Genomic DNA, 5,914 nt, shown 5'->3' on the forward strand with positions numbered 1-5,914 from the left:
AGAATCTCTGAACTTCTTCCTTTTTGGAATCATTATATGTCTCTAGTCAATCAAGTTCAAAATTATGAATCACTTTCAAACTCTCTATCTTGAATAATATAAAATATTTGAAATATATCCATTCTCTAGGCTTTGTTTTCTACTCCCATGGCCACTTTTCCAATCCTCGCTCTTATTTCCTTGTTTAGACTAATGCAAAAGGCTCTTTTCTTCTTTTCTAAGATTTTTATTATTTATTTGAGAGAGAGTGAGAGCGAGTGAGCTCACATACACACATGAGCAGGAGGAGGGTGAGTGGGAGAAGGAGACTCCCCCTCCCCCGCAAGCAGGGAGCCCCACACTGGGCTCGATCCCAGGACTAAAGGCAGATGCTCACCAACTGAGCCACACAGGCACCCTAATGCAAAAGCCTCTTAATTGTTTCCTTGCCTCTAGCATTCCTCCAATCTTTTCTGCACATTACTAAAAAATTAATATTCTTAAAGGACAGGTTTTTACTCTCTACTTCCTCAATTAAAACCATATAATGAGTGAATGAGTAAGATTAGACTCTTAAGTCTAAGATTAAACTGCCTTTGTATTTTTTTTCTTCTGAGTTTTATCACCAACTCTAACCAAAAACTACTCTTCTAAGCACCTTAGTGCTTACTGAAAATCACCTGAATTTAGTATAGATTTTTCAGTGATTCAAACTCTAAATTAAATTTTAGAAAAATATATTAATCTTATTCACTCAGATTCAACAACTTTAATATTTGTAAATTTGTTATGTTTCACAGAATTCTGCAAAAATCTATCAAATTTCCTTGAGCACATTTGGAAATCAAAATTTTGTTAGGAGGGCGCCTGGGTGGCTCAGTCAGTTAAGCATCTGCCTTAGGCTCAGGTCATGATCCTGGGGTCCTGGGATTGAGCCCCATATCAGGTTCCCTGCTCAGCGGGGAGGCTGCTTCTCCCTCTCCCTCTCCCTGCAGTTCCCCCTGCTTGTTTGTGCAAATAAATAAAAAATCTTTAAATTTTTTTTTTAAATTTTGTTAGGTGATACAAAATGATATACCAGTGATGTTAGGATTTCCTTTTAAATATTTTGAAATTTCAATCTTTAGCCAAAAATGTACTTCTCTTAAGTAAAATTATGTGTGCTGTGAATATGCCAAATTTATTAGATGAAAACATTGTATACCATAATATAGTAAAGTAATATAAACTATTTATAGTTTAGTAAAATACTATAAACTATTTTCCACATGTGCCTACATTATAATGTGAAACAAAAGCTACACTGTTAGAATTAGAATTTTTTTTTTTTTTTTTAAAGATTTTATTTATTTATTCATGAGAGATAGAGAGAGAGAGGCAGAGGCAGAGGGAGAAGCAGGCTCCCCGCGGAGCAGGGAGCCCGATGCGGGACTCGATCCCAGGACCCTGGGATCATGACCTGAGCTGAAGGCAGACGCTTAACCGACTGAGCCACCCAGGCGTCCCTAGAATTTTTAATAAGCAAAGAAAAGTTACTAAAACTTATATAATAATGCCACATCTCAGTCATATATTGTTATCCCTGGGAAATTATTTCTCAACATATTTGTGTACATGTAATTTTGGGGAAAATGAAGCACAGTATAATATGACACAGTGAAAATTGGATTATTAAATTGCTAGAGTTAAATCTGTTTCATCAATTGCTCTAGTTTCTAACAATATATAGGTTTTTTTTACTACCAGTACTGAAAGAAGGGTCAGTTTTAACAAATTTGTTTCTAATAAATTTATGAATAATCTTAGAATTCTTTCAAATACTTATCTGAAATATAAGAAAATTATTTTTCCTAATGTAAGTCACATTATTAGATTTAAATTTAATTTTATGGATATGCTTCAGAAAATGAAAATAAAGTTTTTCATTATAAAATATAATATGGTATACATCTCATCTGGGAATTATTGAGTCTGGGATTTTCAGAACAGGCAACAGTTCTTTCTAAGATTTATTTATTTATCTTGGAGAGAGGGAGAGCATGAGCACAGGAAGGGGCAGAGAGAGGGAAAGAGAGAATCTCAAGCAGACTCCCCACTGAGCATGGAGCCCAACAAGGGGCTTGACCCCATGGCCCTGAGATCATGACCTAAGCAGAAATCAAGAGTTGGATGCTCAACCAACTGAACCACCCAAGAGCCCCTATAGGCAAAGATTCTTTTTTTTTTTTTAAAGATTTTATGTATTTATTTGACAAAGAGAGACACAGTGAGAGAGGGAACACAAGCAGGGGGAGTGGGAGAGGGAGAAGCAGACTCCCCGCGGAGCAGGGAGCCCAATGCGGGGTTCGATCCCAGGACCCTGGGATCATGACCTGAGCCGAAGGCAGACACTGAACCGATGGAGCCACCCAGGTGCCCCTATAGGCAAAGATTCTTAAAACAGAAATACAGACAGAGTTACTTTGTGTTTTTTAGTGGTAGTGAAGACAATTCTATATATTTTGGTTAATTATTCCTTAAAATCCTAAATATTTTAATGAAAGATTTTCTTCTCTTACCATACATGAAAATATTCCGTGTTAGCAGTGTGTTTCCTTTGAAAGTATGGAAAACTGCCATGCTTTGAGAAACTGATGTTTTAATTTTCTAAGGACAAGAGATTGCCTCTTTAGGCTCCTTTGGTAAACAAGTCCAAGCACAAGGTATGGTATTTAGTAAGTCTTAAATAACTATTTGTTGAAATATACAATGATTATCTAAAAAACCCAGATGACACTGACAGAACTTATAATAAATGCAATAAATACTTGGCATAGGTAGACTTGTTTTAAATGTTGATATCATCAATGATAAAATCCATTTTTCTGCTTTTGATTTCACTTGTAAGTCCATGATCTTATCATGTCTAGCCTTACTACAACTCCAATTACATTATTCTCTTTATCACCTTCATCTGATCAACTGGAAGTAAATCTCCTTTCTCCACCAAATATTTAGCAAGACACTGAATAGGATGCATTGATGCATTTTACCTTATATTTTTTGTTTCCTGATTCAAAGCACATGGCACAATTACAATGGTCTTTAGATGGAGCCATGTGCCAGTGATGTAATGTGTTCTGGCCAGTGATGTACTCTCTTCTCTGTCAAACAGCGACTGTCAATATTTGAGATAGTGGCTGATCTCTCAGATTTGGTCCCTAAAGTGTTTCTATGCTGAATGGTGATGACAAGTAGTGTGAAGAAAAAAATTAAACTCATTATTTTAAACCACTGTGATTTCAGGGCTGTCCTTAATGGTACCATAAACTAGCTAATCCAGACACATGAACCCCCAAGCAAATAATTGTTAAAAACATTCTGAAAGTAATTATAATCCAGTTTTCATTCATTCATTCATATATTTTATCAATTAATGCTTATTAAATATATATAATGTTCCAGGTTCATCTTGGCACCAGTAAAACAATGAATGCTAGGATTGTTATCTTTTTACTTCATTGTTTAACTTCCAACATCTACAAGACAGGCTGTCCCATTTTAAGTGTTCAAAAGAAATGTTTTGAATAAATGGAAAAGAAGCATGGTAATGGATGATGGATGGAAGAGACATCATGAAAATGACCAGAGAAATAAAAGTAAAATTCTAACTTTTCTTTACTATTTATCTTAAGTGAGGAAGATGATTGTTTTAGCAAGCCCTAATGAGCTATCTTCTAAGGATTAATATCTTTATCTTAAATCTCCTAACAAAATATCTACCAAACACAATTATAATTCAAATTATCAAATTCAGAAAACTACAATTTAAAAGTTAAAATATATATACATATATGTCATAGTATTTTTGCAATGCTATAATGCTTACATACAGCAGATGTATTGTTTCCAAATTTGTGCTTTTTGCTAGGATACCATTCCATTTTAAATATCATTAAGAATTACAATGATATAACCACACAAAACATTTCAGAATAACTGCAGTCATTACTAAAGAAGGTCTTTAAACATAAGTTCAGACACCACTTATTGCCACTCCTAGCTTCCTTCCAAATCACACACACACACACACACACACACACACACACTCTCTACTTCAGATGACTTCTAACTACAATCCACATTTTAGTGGACTTCATACTAAAACCATCTTTTAAAACTTCCAAAATGCAGGGCGCCAGGGTGGCTCAGTTGGTTGAGCCTCTTGCCTTTAGCTTGGGTCATGATCCCAGGGTCCTGGGTTCCAGCCCCCACATCGGGCAACCTGCTCAGCAAGGAGTCTGCTTCTCCCTCTCCCTCTGTCCCTTCCCCCTGCTCTCTCTCTCTCGCACGTGCATGCATGCACTCTCTCAAATAAATGAATAAAATTAAAAAAAAATTCCAGAATACAATATTCTACCTCAACTATAATACATTTTAATTCATTGCTAGAACAGAACTGAAGAAAAAATACATTCAACCAAGCATTCCATATCCAGCCAAACTATCCTTCCAAAAGAAAGGAGAAATTAGGATGTTCTCAAATAATCAAAACAGGAATTACCTTGCCAGCCAGGAACACCCTACAAGAAATACTAAAAGGAATCCTTGGAAGTCAAAATGGAAGGACACCAGACATTAATTCAAACCCACACAAAAAATGAAACACTGATAAAATAACATAAGGGACATTATTATTATACATTTTTTTGAGGTAAATTTTTTTATTATTATTCTATATTAATCACCATACATTACATCATTAGTTTTTGATGTAGCGTTCCATGATTCATTGTTTGCGTATAACACCAGTGCTCCATGCAGAACGTGCCCTCCTTAATACCCATCACCAAGCTAACCCATCCCCCCACCCCCCTCAATTAGATTTCTTATCTTCTCGAACATGATTCTTGAAACAACTGCAAATAGCAGTGATTGTAAAATTGTGTTGATGGGTTATAATATATAAAGATGTAATTTAAATAACAATGATAGCACAAAGAAAAAGGTGGGGGATGGAATTATATGAGAAGCTTTTATATACTATTGAACTTAAGTTGGTATTAATCTAAAGGAGAATCTTAGAACATGTTAATTGCAATCCCCAGGATAACCATTAAGAAAATAATAAAAAATACAAAAAAAAAAAAAGAGAGAGAGAAATCAAGTGATACATTAGAAAGCATCCATTTAAAGAAATTAAGGCACTATTGAAGGAAAAGAACAAAAAAAAATAATACATATATAAAAAACAATAAAAGGGTACAGGGAAATTGTACGCTATCATTAATTACATTAAGTGCAACGGGATTAAACACTTGAATGAAAAAGTAGAAACTGATAGAACAGATATGATTAAAGTATATACTATCTATAGAAGACACACTTTACATTAAAAAACCCAAATAGATGGTAAAATATATACCATGAAAACAGTAACCAAGAGAGAGCTATATAGCTACACTAAAATCTTTCATTTATTTGTCCTTTCCAATCTCTTTTGTTAATATCTTATAATTTTTAGTGTATAGGTCCTTCAACCTTCTTGTTTAGATGTATTCTTAAGTATTTTATTATTGTTGATGTGAATGTAAATGAGATTGTTTTCTGAATTTCTCTGACAGTATGTTGTTTTTGTATAGAAACACAATAGTTGATTTTGTATCCTGCAATTTTACAGAATTCATTTATTAATTTTAACAGCTTTTTGAATTTTAGTATTTCTACATATATAATCAGGTCATCTGTAAAAAGATAGTTTTTTTTTTTTAAGATTTTATTTATTTATTTGAGAGAGAGAGAATGAGAGAGAGCACACATGAGAGGGGGGAGGGCCAGAGGGAGAAGCAGACTCCCTGCCAAGCAGGGAGCCCGATGCGGGACTCGATCCAGGGACTCCAGGATCATGACCTGAGCCGAAGGCAGTCGCTTAACCAACTGAGCCACCCAGGCGCCC

The sequence above is a fragment of the Leptonychotes weddellii genome, chromosome 9 (assembly GCF_054177405.1).
Source record: "Leptonychotes weddellii isolate Sample4059 chromosome 9, ASM5417740v2, whole genome shotgun sequence".
In the NCBI taxonomy this organism is placed as follows: Eukaryota; Metazoa; Chordata; class Mammalia; order Carnivora; family Phocidae; genus Leptonychotes; species Leptonychotes weddellii.